This window comes from Arachis stenosperma, chromosome 5, assembly GCF_014773155.1.
Source record: "Arachis stenosperma cultivar V10309 chromosome 5, arast.V10309.gnm1.PFL2, whole genome shotgun sequence".
NCBI lineage: Eukaryota > Viridiplantae > Streptophyta > Magnoliopsida > Fabales > Fabaceae > Arachis > Arachis stenosperma.
In genome coordinates, this window is record NC_080381.1 from 108,569,871 (window position 1) to 108,581,992 (window position 12,122).

Genomic DNA, 12,122 nt, shown 5'->3' on the forward strand with positions numbered 1-12,122 from the left:
TGGCGCTGAATGCCAGAAACAAGCAACATTCTGGCGCTGAACGCCAGGAATGTGCCCAGAAAGGAAAAACTGGCGCTGAACGCCAGTAACAAGCATGAAACTGGCGTTCAACGCCAGAAACATGCTTTACATGGGCGTTGAACGCCCAGAATGTGCACCAATGGGCGTTTAAACGCCAGAATGATGCACAAAGGCATTTTACATGCCTATTTTGGTGCAGGGATGGAATTCCTTGACACCTCAGGATCTGTGGACCCCACAGGATCACCTCAGGATCTGTGAACCTCACAGGATCCCCACCTACCTCGCCCTCTCTCTCTCCATTCATGGTCATCCCTTCTGTTTTTCATTCACCACTCACATCCATCCACTCTTCCCCATAAACCCCACCTACCTTCAAAAATTCAAAACTTCTCCTTCCCACCCAATCCCACCCATATAGCCGAATCCATTTCCCCTCACTCTCCTCCACTTTCTTCTTTTTCTTCTTCTTCTCTTCTTTCTTCTCTTGCTCGAGGGCGAGCAATATTTTAAGTTTGGTGTGGTAAAAGCATAGCTTTTTTTTGCTTTTCCATTACCATTAATGGCACCTAAAGCCAGAGAAACCTCAAAGGGAAGACAAAGCTTCCACCTCTGAGTCATAGGAGATGGAAAGACTAATATAAGCCGTCATAGCTCAGTGGTAGAACATGTGGCTGCAAATCAAGAGATCCCTGAGATACCTCAGGGGATAAGTTGTCCTCCACACAAACATTGGAAGCAACTAAGGGTAGGAACACCAAAATTACTAGGAATCATTCAACAGAAGCAAGGAAGAGACATAGAGGAGCTCAAAGAGCACCATTGGACCTTCAAGAAGGCGCCACCCTCACTCAGGTGGATTCATTCCTTGTTCTTATTTCTTTCTGTTTTTCGGTTTTTAATATTGAGTTTATCTATGTTTTGTGTCTCTACTTCATGATCATTAGTATGTAACCATGCCTTAAAGCTATGAATAAATTCCATTAATCCTTCACCTCTCTTAAAAGAAAAATGTTTTAATTCAAAAGAACAAGAAGTACATAAATTTCGAAAATAGCTCTTGAATTTAGTTTAATTATATTGATGTGGTGACAATACTTTTTGTTTCCTGAATGAATGCTTGAACAGTGCATATGTCTTTTGATCTTGTTGTTTATGAATGTTAAAATTGTTGGCTCTTGAAAGAATGATGAACAGAGAGAAATGTTATTGATGATCTGAAAAATCATGAAATTGATTCTTGAAGCAAGAAAAAGCAGTGAAAAAGAAGAAGCATTCGAAAAAAAAAAGAGAATATAGAAAAAGAAGGAGCAGTAGAAAAAGCCAGTAGCCCTTAAAACCAAAAGGCAAGGGTAAAAAGGATCCAAGGCTTTGAGCATCAATGGATAGGAGGGCCCAAGGAAATAAAATCCAGGCCTAAGCGGCTAAACCAAGCTGTCCCTAACCATGTGCTTGTGTCATGAAGGTCCAAGTGAAAAACTTGAGACTAAGTGGTTAAAGTCGTGATCCAAGGCAAAAGAGTGTGCTTAAGAGCTTTGGACACCACTAACTGGGGACTCTAGCAAAGCTGAGTCACAATCTGAAAAGGTTCACCCAGTTATGTGTCTGTGGCATTTGTGTATCCGGTGGTAATACTGGAAAACAAAGTGCTTAGGGCCACAGCCAAGACTCATAAGTAGCTGTGTTCAAGAATCAACATGCTTAACTAGGAAAGTCAATACACTATCCAAAATTCTAAGTTCCTAGAGAAGCCAATCATTCTAAACTTCAAAGGAAAAAGTGAGATGCCAAAACTGTTCAGAAGCAAAAAGCTACAAGTCCCGCTCATCTAATTATAATTAATATTCATTGATATTCTGGAATTTATAGTATATTCTCTTCTTTTTATCCTTATTTGATTTTCAGTTGCTTGGGGACAAGCAACAATTTAAGTTTGGTGTTGTGATGAGCGGATAATTTATACGCTTTTTGGCATTGTTTTTAGGTAGTTTTTAGTAAGTTCAAGCTACTTTTAGGGATGTTTTCATTAGTTTTTATGTTAAATTCACATTTCTGGACTTTACTATGAGTTTGTGTGTTTTTCTGTGATTTCAGGTAAATTTTGACTGAAATTGAGGGATTTGAGCAAAACTCTGAAAAAGGCTGACAAAAGGACTGCTGATGCTGTTGGAATCTGACCTCCCTGCACTCGAAATGGATTTTCTGGAGCTACAGAACTCCAATTGGCGGGCTCTCAACGGCTTTGGAAAGTAGACATCCAGGGCTTTCCAGCAATATATAATACTCCATACTTTATTCGGAAATTGATGACGTAACTTGGCGTTGAACGCCAAGTACATGCTGCTGTCTGGAGTTAAACGCCAGAAAAACGTCATGATCCGGAGTTGAACGCCCAAAACACGTCATAACTTGGAGTTCAACTCCAAGAGAAGCCTCAGCTCGTGGATTGATCAAGCTCAGCCCAAGCATACACCAAGTGGGCCCCGGAAGTGGATTTATGCATCAATTACTTACTCATGTAAACCCTAGGAGCTAGTTTATTATAAATAGAACATTTAACTATTGTATTAGATGTCTTTTGACCACGTTACATCTTTGGTCTCAGTTTTGTTTTATTCTTCATCCTAAGAGGCTATTGATCATGTTTTAGGGGGCTGGCCATTCGGCCATGCCTGAACCTTTTACTTATGTATTTTCAACGGTGGAGTTTCTGCACACCATAGATTAAGGGTGTGGAGCTCTGCTGTACCTCAAGTATCAATGCAGTACTATTTTCTTCTATTCAATTCTCTCTTATTCTTATTCTAAGATATTCATTCGCACCCAAAAACATGATGAATGTGATGATTAGATAACCCTCATTATCATTCTCACTTATGAACGCACGTGATTGACAACCACTTCCGTTCTACATGCAATAGAGCTTGAATGCGTATCTCTTAGATTCCCCAACAGAATCTTCGTGGTATAAGTTAGATAGATGGCGGCATTCATGAGAATCCGGAAAGTCTAAACCTTGTCTATGGTATTCCGAGTAGGATTCTAGGATTGAATGACTGTGACGAGCTTCAAACTCCTGAAGGCTGGGCGTGATGACAAGCGCAAAAGAATCAATGGATTCTATTCCAACCTGATTGAGAACCGACAGATGATTAGCCATGCGAGTGACAGCCGCAGAGGACCATTTTCACTGAGAGGATGGGATGTAGCCACTGACAACGGTGATGCCCTACATACAGCTTGCCATGGAGAGGAGTAAGAAGGATTGAGTTGAAGCAAGTAGGAGAGCAGGCGTCCTTGAGCCTTACAGTACCTCCATATGCTTATCTGAAATTCTCACCAATGAATCTGCATAAGTATTCTATCCCTTTTATTTTCTTTTTATTATTAATTTCCGAAACCATAAACAATTTTAATCTGCCTAACTGAGATTTACAAGGTGACCATAGCTTGCTTCATACCAACAATCTCTGTGGGATCGACCCTTACTCACGTAAGGTTTATTACTTGGACGACCCAGTACACTTGCTGGTTAGTTGAACGGAGTTGTGGATTCAACCAGTGCCATAATAAAAGACTTCATCTCAAAATAGTTAGAACATGGATCACAATTTTGTCCACCAGCACCCAACAACTTGATGAATGTGATGATTATGTGATGCTCATCATCATTCTCACTTATGAACGCGTGACTGAAGACCACTTCCGTTCTACAAGCAAACAAGGCTTGAATGTTTATCTCTTGGATTCTTTAATCGGAATCTTCGTGGTACAAGCTAGAATTGATGGCGGTATTCAAGAGAATCCGGAAGGTCTAAACCTTGTCTGTGGTATTCTGAGTAGGATTCAATGATTGAATGACTGTGACGAGCTTCAAACTCGCGATTGTGGGGCGTTAGTGACAGACGCAAAAGAATCACTGGATTCTATTCCGACATGATCGAGAACCGACAGCTGAATAGCGTGCCGTGACAGGGTGCGTTGAACATTTTCACTGAGAGGACGGGACTGTAGCCATTGACAATGGTGATGCCCAACATACAGCTTGCCATGGAAAGGAGTAAGAAGGATTGGATGAAGACAGTAGGAAAGCAGAGAGACGGAAGGGACAAAGCATCTTCATACGCTTATCTGAAGTTCTCACCAATGAATTGCATAAGTATCTCTATCCTCTATTTTATGTTTTATTCATATATCATCCATAACCATTTGAGTCTGCCTGACTGAGATTTACAAGATGACCATAGCTTGCTTCATACCAACAATCTCCGTGGGATCGACCCTTACTCGCGTAAGGTTTATTACTTGGACGACCCAGTGCACTTGGTGGTTAGTTGTGTGAAGTTGTGATGCCATGGTATTGAGCACCAAGTCTTTGGGGCCATTACTAGGGATTAATTGAGTTGTGAAAAGTAGTGATCACAAGTTCGTGCACCAAGTTTTTGGCGCCGTTGCCGGGGAATTAAATGTCCTAACTACAGTTTTGCATTTGTTCCCTGCAATAACAGTGCCAAGTTTTGATCCGGCAACAACACCAAGTTTTTGGCGCCGTTGCCGGGGATTGTTTCGAGTATGGACAACTGACGGTTCATCTTGTTGCTTAGATTAGGTATTTTTCAGAGTTCTTAAGAATGAATTCTAGTGTTTCAAGGTGATGATCTTATCTTCACCAAAGCTGATTGATTCTCATCAATTTAGCTCTTGAATGCAATGTCCTGCTGAAGCTTGGCTATCCATGTCTAATTTCTTTAGACTAAAGCTTTAGACTAACATTGCATGATTCCTGGAATTCTCATTAAGAATTTTGATACCTTTATTTTCTTTTCCACTTAATTTTCGAAAAAATAAAAAAAAATTACAAAATCATAAAAACCAAAAATATTTTATGTTTCTTGTTGAGTGTAGTGTCTCATTTTAAGTTTGGTGTCTTGCATGCATTGTTTATTTGATCTTGGTTCTATTTTCAAGTCAATAATACAGGGAACTGAAGATTCAGTACATGCAGCAGAGGAATTATACAGAAAAAGCTGGGCGTTCAAAACGCCCAGTGAAGAAGGAAAAACTGGCGTTTAAACGCCAGCCAGGATACCTGGCTGGGCGTTTAACGCCCAAAAAAGTAGCATTTTGGGCGTTAAACGCCAGAATGTGCACCATTCTACGCGTTTAATGCCAGGATGGCACAAGAAGGAAGATTCTGTTTTCAATGCAAATTTTTTGAAGTTTTCAAAGTTTTTCAAAATCAAATCTTTTTCAAATCATATCTTTACAATCATATCTTTTTAAAATCAATTTCTTTCCATTTTCAAAAATACTTGCTAACAATTAATGATTTGATCCAACATTTCAAGTATGTTGCCTTTTCTGTTGAGAAAGGTTTAATGTTTGAATCATATCTTTTCTTGTTAGGCAAGTCATTAATTTTTAAAATCAAATATTTTTAAATTGTTTTTCAAATCATATCTTTTTAATCACATCTTTTTCAAAATAGTTTTCAATCATATCTTTTTGATTTCTAATTTCAAAATCTTTTTCAAAAATCACTTGATTTTTTTTCCAATCTTAGTTTTCGAAAACCAATTACTATTTTTCAAAATGTTTTTAAAATCTTTTACTTAATTTTCGAAAATTTCTTCCCCTCTTCTCACATCCTTCTATTTATGGACTAACACTATTCCTCAAGGAACAATTCGAACTCCATCTCTTTTGATAAGTTCGAATTCTTCTACCTCTCCTTCTATTTTTCTTTTCCTCTGACACCTCAAGGAATCTCTATACTGTGACATAGAGGATTCCATATTTTCTTGTTCTCTTCTCTTTCATATGAGCAGGAGCAAAGACAAAAGCATTCTTGTTGAGGCTGATCCTGAACCTGAAAGGACCTTGAAGCGAAAGCTAAGAGAAGCTAAGGCACAACTCTCTGTAGAGGACCTAACAGAAATCTTCAAAGAAGAAGAACCCATGGCAGCCGAAAACAACAACAATGCCAACAATGCAAGGAAGGTGCTGGGTGACTTTACTGCACCTACTCCCGACTTCTATGGGAGAAGCATCTCTATCCCTACCATTGGAGCAAACAACTTTGAGCTTAAGCCTCAATTAGTTTCTCTAATGCAACAGAATTGCAAGTTCCATGGACTTCCATTGGAAGATCCTCATCAGTTTTTAGCTGAATCCTTGCAAATCTGTGACACTGTCAAGACCAATGGGGTTGACCCTGAGGTCTACAGACTTATGCTATTCCCTTTTGCTGTAAGAGATAGAGCTAGGATATGGTTGGACTCACAACCTAAAGAAAGCCTGAACTCTTGGGAAAAGCTAGTCAATGCCTTCTTGGCAAAGTTCTTTCCACCTCAAAAATTGAGTAAGCTTAGAGTGGAAGTCCAAACCTTCAGACAGAAGGAAGGTGAATCCCTCTATGAAGTTTGGGAAAGATACAAGCAATTGATCAGAAAATGTCCCTCTGACATGCTTTCTGAATGGAGCATCATAGGTATTTTCTATGATGGTCTGTCTGAACTGTCCAAGATGTCTTTGGATAGCTCTGCTGGAGGGTCTCTTCATCTGAAGAAGACGCCTGCAGAAGCTCAAGAACTAATTGAAATGGTTGCAAATAACCAATTCATGTACACTTCTGAAAGGAATCTTGTGAACAGTGGGACAAATCAGAAGAAAGGAGTTCTTGAGATTGATACTCTGAATGCCATATTGGCTCAGAATAAAATATTGACCCAACAAGTCAATATGATCTCTCAAAGTCTGTCTGGAATGCAAGCTGCACTAGGCAGTACTAAGGATGCTTTACCTGAAGAAGAAGCTTATGATCCTGAAAACCCTTCAATGGAAGAGGTGAATTACATGGGAGAACCCTATGGAAACACCTATAATTCTTCATGGAGAAATCATCCAAATCTCTCATGGAAGGATCAACTGAGACCTCAACAAGGTTTCAACAACAATAATGGTGGAAGAAACAGGTTTAGCAATGGCAAGCCTTTTCCATCATCTTATCAGCAACAGACAGAGAATTCTAAGCAGAACCACTCTGACTTAGCAACCATGGTCTCTGATCTAATCAAAACCACTCAAAGTTTCATGACTGAAACAAGGTCCTCCATTAGGAATTTGGAGGCACAAGTGGGTCAGCTGAGCAAGAAAATTACTGAACTCCCTCCTAGTACTCTTCCAAGCAATACAGAAAAAAAATCCAAAAAGAGAGTGCAAGGCCATCAACATGGCCGAATTTGGAGAGGAGGGAGAGGCAGTGAACGCCATTGAGGAAGACCTCAATGGACGACCACTGGCCTCCAATGAGTTCCCTAATGAGGAACCATGGGAATCTGAGAACCACTTATGAACGCGTGACTGAGAACCACTTATGAACGCGTATCTGAGAACCACTTATGAACGCGTGACTGAGAACCACTTCCGTTCTACAAGCAAACAAGGCTTGAATGTTTATCTCTTGGATTCTTTAATCGGAATCTTTGTGGTATAAGCTAGAATTGATGGCGGTATTCAAGAGAATCCGGAAGGTCTAAACCTTGTCTGTGGTATTCTGAGTAGGATTCAATGATTGAATGACTGTGACGAGCTTCAAACTCGCGATTGTGGGGCGTTAGTGACAGACGCAAAAGAATCACTGGATTCTATTCCGACATGATCGAGAACCGACAGCTGAAAAGCCGTGCCGTGACAGGGTGTGTTGAACATTTTCACTGAGAGGACGAGACTGTAGCCATTGACAACGGTGATGCCCAACATACAACTTGCCATGGAAAGGAGTAAGAAGGATTGGATGAAGACAGTAGGAAAGCAGAGAGACGGAAGGGACAAAGCATCTTCATACGCTTATCTGAAGTTCTCACCAATGAATTGCATAAGTATCTCTATCCTCTATTTTATGTTTTATTCATATATCATCCATAACCATTTGAGTCTGCCTGACTGAGATTTACAAGATGACCATAGCTTGCTTCATACCAACAATCTCCGTGGGATCGACCCTTACTCGCGTAAGGTTTATTACTTGGACGACCCAGTGCACTTGGTGGTTAGTTATGCGAAGTTGTGATGCCATGGTATTGAGCACCAAGTCTTTGGGGCCATTACTAGGGATTAATTGAGTTGTGAAAAGTAGTGATCACAATTTCGTGCACCAGTGGTCCAACTTTGGCCACCAACGTTGCTTCCTCTTCCTTCTTTCCATGGCTATTCTTCAACCTTCTTCCATGCCTTTCTCCACCTATCATCAAGCAATACATGCATCAAAGCCTTGCTAATATCATGAGAGATTGCATCATCCTTAGCACACAAGTAATTATGGCATAAATCTCATGAAAAAGCATCAAATTTACTATGTTTGAATGAATCAAGGTGTGTATGAGCTTTTAACCCAAATGATTGCTTATAGCTCAAGAAAGTGCATAAAACCTACTAAAAACAAAAGAAAAAAGCTAGTAAAACTAGCCTAAGATGCCTTGGCATCACAATACCAAACTTAAATCTTGCTTGTCCCCAAGCAAGCACTGAATTATGAGAGGAATGAATGAAACAGAAGGTAATGTCCATGTCAGCAAGTAATTGGAATTAATTCATGGGGTTTTATGTAGAGAATATTGTAGCTCACTTTTATTGATTTTTAGGTGATAAGTGTCCTTTTAAGCATCAACCAACATACTGCTATGACCTCTTATTATTCATCCTTGGTTTTTGATTTCTTTGTTTTAGAACTTATTTCTCACTTGTAGCTTAGTGTCATGTGTTGTAGCAGCTTTTTAGCTTATTTTCACTCAACACATATTCACCACAAACACTTGGCTCATAATTCTTCTTAAGACATTGATGCCCAGCACCCCTATGGGTTACTAAATGCCTTGTAACTAAGTTGCTCTTGATAATGGACTTTTGGTTGATAATTCCGGATTAGTTAACCCAAGTTACCAAGTATTAAAGCATTCCATAGAACCTAATCAACCAAGCAAATCCTAGTACAAAGACACCATATGCATATGTCTTAAGGTCCAAGCTATTGGTGTCTAGCCTTGTTCTTTGTTTCTTCCATTTTTGTTGCCAATGTTGGCTTTTCTTTTTCTTTCGTTTTATTTTTGTTCTTTCTTCCAAGGATTTCTATTTGCTAAGATTCATAGATAGTAGCCAAGTTTTTCACAAAAGAGGGACACTCTACCCTTTTTTTCATTATTAGTGAGCTAGCTACACCATCAGACATGTATACCACCACTCAATCTTTATTTTCTTCCTTGCCAAATGGAAACATTTCACTTATGTTCAAACATTTTTATTTGATCAAAACAAGGGGGCAAGCACACATTCAAGCAAGTGAAATTAACCAGGCACTTAGACTAAACACTTATTTGAAATTTTAAAAAGATGTGAAACAAAGAATTCAGACACAGGCAGACTATTCAGCAGAGGTACATTCAGACTTCCAATTCAAGCAATTTAAGTGAAAGCAGTTAAGTGACAATACAACCTTCTGGCCTCTTTTCCGTTGTTTATCATCTTTCCTAACCTTGGTGTTCTCTTTATCCCTAGATGTTGGTGCATAGTATATCCCAAGTGTTGATTATCTTCCTGCAAAACTTTTGAAAGTTGCTTGTCCCTCAAGCACTTGAGAAATGGTTAGTCTGTGTATGCTTATGATTTTCTGGACCTAAGCTGGTGTGTGAACACCAAACTTAGTTCCTTTCTTACTTCTATATGTAGTAGAGTGAATATATACATTAAACATCAAGTGCTTTTATTGGCCAAGTAAGCTGTGAACTGAAATTCAAAAATTTGTCAAGTAGCTTCTCTGATTGTTTGGAGCTCCTAGCCAATTATGCTGCGGGATGTAATGTGCTTTTAGTGAAATCTATGGTAGAACACCAAACTTAGAATTGCACATTCACTTTTGAGTTCCTTTGATGTGTAACACTAAACTTCACTCCTTGCAATGCAGAAAAATGTTCTTGACTCCTTTATTGACAAGCTATGAGAAGGAAATTACCTTTGGTTGGGTTGCCTCCCAAAAAGCGCTCTTTTAACGTCACTAGCTTGACGTTCTCTCCTGTCAGGGTGGATTGTAGTGCCTCATGTCCTCTCCTCACACAGTGAAGCTTTCTCCACTTGATTCCTTGATGATTTTCACATGTTCCAAGGAAAGGACCTTTCTGATTGTGAACACTTACGGTAACTGAGATGGAATGGTTGGAAGATGGGGTGGGATTGGTGGATGGTGGTTTGATATCACCTTGTCTCCAGGGGAAAAATCTTCTGTAGGAATCTTCTTGATTCTCCATCCCCTTGGTAATTTCTTCACAACTCTTTTCTCCTCTTCCAGTATTGCTCTAGTGATTCTTATGTTAGGGAGGTATTGGTTAGCTGCTCTTTCTAATTCTCATGGCTTCAGCTCTTCCTTGAGCTCCCTTGGTTGCTGTATCTCTTGAAATTCTTGCTTGTTCACCAAGGATTGTTTCAGGGCTCTGCTTCTAGTTCACTATTTCTTTCTTCCAGGGACATTTTGCTGTGATCATCCTTCGGCTCCTTAGGTTCTAGCTCAGATTCAGGTGTAGGTTTGAAAACATGGAAAGTGAGATGTTCATCATGTATTCTCAGTATTAACTCTCCTTGTTCCACATCTACGAGCGTTCTAGCAGTGGCTAGAAACAGTCTTCCCAGAATGATTAGATGGAGGTAACTTTCTTCCATGTCTAGAACAATAAAATCTGTGGAGAGGAATTATTTCCCAACCTTTACCAGTACATTCTCCACTACTCCTACTGCTTATTTCTGAGTCTTGTCAGCAAGTTGAAGGACTACATCTATGCGTCTCAGCTCATTAATCTGCAGCTTCCTCATGGGAGATAGTGGCATGAGATTTATGCTTGCTCCTAGATCACAGAATCCGTTGTCAATCATTGTATCACCTATAACACAAGGGTTGTGAAAACTTTCTGGACCTTTTTTCTTTGTAAGTATGTCCTTCTGGATAAGGGCACTGCATTCCTTATTTATCACCACTGTTTGTCCCCCTTTCAAGGTGCTCTTCTTGGCTAGTAGCTCCTTCATACATTTAATGTAGGTGGGCATCTGTTGGAGGGCTTCCAGGAAAAGGGTGTTGACACGAAGAGACCAGGAATCTAGTGTACATTTTTTCTTTTTTACTACCCTTAAGTCTCTGAGGGAATGGCGCCTTAGGCACATAAGGTTCCAGAATTTCCTCATCCTTTGATTCTTTTCCGGTTAGCTTTGGGTAAATTGAGGTTTCTGTGGCGCTAAACGAGTTTTCTGAACTTCACCCTTTGATCCGAAAGATCTGACCTTGTCTGTGGCATTTTTAGTAGGATTGGAGGAGATTAAATCATTAGGGAAATAGGGTTTAATCACTTACGGTTTGCCATAGAATGAATCATTCATTATTAAAGTAGTTAGTAAGAATTATTAATCCGAAAAGATAAACATCTCCGAGACCTTAACTGTTTTCCTTTATATTGATCTTACATCAACCTTTTCTTGCTTCACTGATTTATGCGTTTACATCAACAACAACCACTTTTTACTATTTGCCTGACTAAGTCCACAGGATAACTATTGCTTGCTCAATCCAACAATCCTCGTGGGATCGACCCTCACTCACATGAGGAATTACTTGGATGACCCGGTGCACTTGCCGGTGAAGTTGTGCGAGTTCTAATTTCACCCACCAAGTTTTTGGCGCCGTTGCCGGGGATTGTTCGTGATTGACAGCTACTAGTTGTCTTGCTACTTAGATTAGGTATCTTTTTATTTTTATTTTTCTATTTATCAGTTTTTGACCATTTATTTCGTTTTGAGTTTTCAAATTTTAAGTCTTACTTATTTCTCTATATTTTTGAAATTTCCCTTAGTAATTTTTCCTGAATTTTTTATTTTAAGTTTGGTGTTTCTTAGTAGTTTTGGTTAATTTTTTTCTTGATTTTCGAATTCGATCTTGTTTGCTTTCTTGAAAATTTTGATTTGTTGTCTATCTTTTTCCTTTGATTTTCAAAAAAAAAAAGGTTATATAGAAAAACTTTTCTCTTGAATTTTTGAAAACTCTTGCATCTTTATCTTATTTTGATTTA

General features: G+C 39.2%; 1 non-coding gene across 1 annotated transcript; it reads right to left on the minus strand.

The window, feature by feature from the left end:
* Positions 1 to 6,384: 6,384 nt before the first annotated feature.
* Positions 6,385 to 6,492, minus strand: LOC130984315 (small nucleolar RNA R71). The gene has a single exon (XR_009088258.1). It is a non-coding gene; the product is annotated as a small nucleolar RNA R71 (small nucleolar RNA).
* Positions 6,493 to 12,122: the final 5,630 nt, after the last annotated feature.